Consider the following 619-nt stretch of genomic DNA (forward strand, 5'->3'; position numbering starts at 1 on the left):
GAGCTGCTCAACACCTTTTAATGTATCTGTTTCCCCCAATTTTTCACTGATCAACTTCTCTGAGGCTTCTTTTTTTTTCATTCAAAGGAACATGATATAGAATAGAATTTCTCCTTAAGCTGATAAGCACTAATCTTCCTTCAAGACTTCATTATCGGTCAAGAGAGAGAGAGAGCGAGAAGGAGAGGGAGAGAGGGAGAGAGAGGTCGAATACGCACACAAAAGTCATCTCAGCGAACTTCTGGTAGTCACTGCCTGGCACATTCACAATCAGATAAATTAATGATCTTCAGAGATAGAGTAAACATCAACATCAGATCTTTGGATTCTGTAGAGCGACCCAACATGTAAAGACAACCAGTCCGCTCATAACGGCAGTTTGAAGAATGCAGCTTGATCAATAGCATTTCAAACAAGACTTGTCCGTTTTCATAAATTTGATTGCTTGAGACCGCTCCCAACTAGATTTCTCCTTCATGCATCTATGTGATAGTTTTCCTCTTTGTTTTCAATATAAATATATTATGCAGCACTTTGGCTGACCTTTTCCACGCTGGACAATATATTGTTCAACACACACACTGTATTACCTGCAGCGGTCATAGCACGGAAAAGCTAA

Source organism: Diadema setosum, chromosome 9 (genome assembly GCF_964275005.1).
Source record: "Diadema setosum chromosome 9, eeDiaSeto1, whole genome shotgun sequence".
NCBI classification, from domain to species: domain Eukaryota; kingdom Metazoa; phylum Echinodermata; class Echinoidea; order Diadematoida; family Diadematidae; genus Diadema; species Diadema setosum.